At 37.6% G+C, this 279-nt stretch overlaps 1 protein-coding gene across 1 annotated transcript in view; it reads left to right on the top strand.

Annotated features, from left to right (window-relative positions):
* Positions 1–279, top strand: part of OGT (O-linked N-acetylglucosamine (GlcNAc) transferase) — a 35,536-nt gene that overhangs the window by 14,337 nt on the left and 20,920 nt on the right. The window lies entirely within an intron of this gene.

Below are 279 nucleotides of genomic sequence, written 5' to 3'. Positions count from 1 at the left end.
GAAACACATTTGCCTTTTCTAGTACGTTGTTCCCTGCCCATGTCTGCAATAGGTGTTCATTGCCTGAGTTTTTGTTGCTGGCTTTCCTCAAAGCCATTATCCTCCTTCGGAGTTTAGTTGAAATTTCTTAATTGTAAAATGATTGAAGTGGTTCTTCCTTAGACTAAATTACTCATTTGACCTGATTTAGAAAGCACAGTAAATCCTGACCTTTAACTTTGTTGTTGTTGTGAAAGGACAGCCTGTTTCTTATGTGGGAGTACAAAATTTCTCAGTGTA

Source organism: Piliocolobus tephrosceles, chromosome 12 (genome assembly GCF_002776525.5).
Source record: "Piliocolobus tephrosceles isolate RC106 chromosome 12, ASM277652v3, whole genome shotgun sequence".
In the NCBI taxonomy this organism is placed as follows: Eukaryota; Metazoa; Chordata; class Mammalia; order Primates; family Cercopithecidae; genus Piliocolobus; species Piliocolobus tephrosceles.
This window is presented reverse-complemented; position numbering and strand designations above follow the sequence as displayed.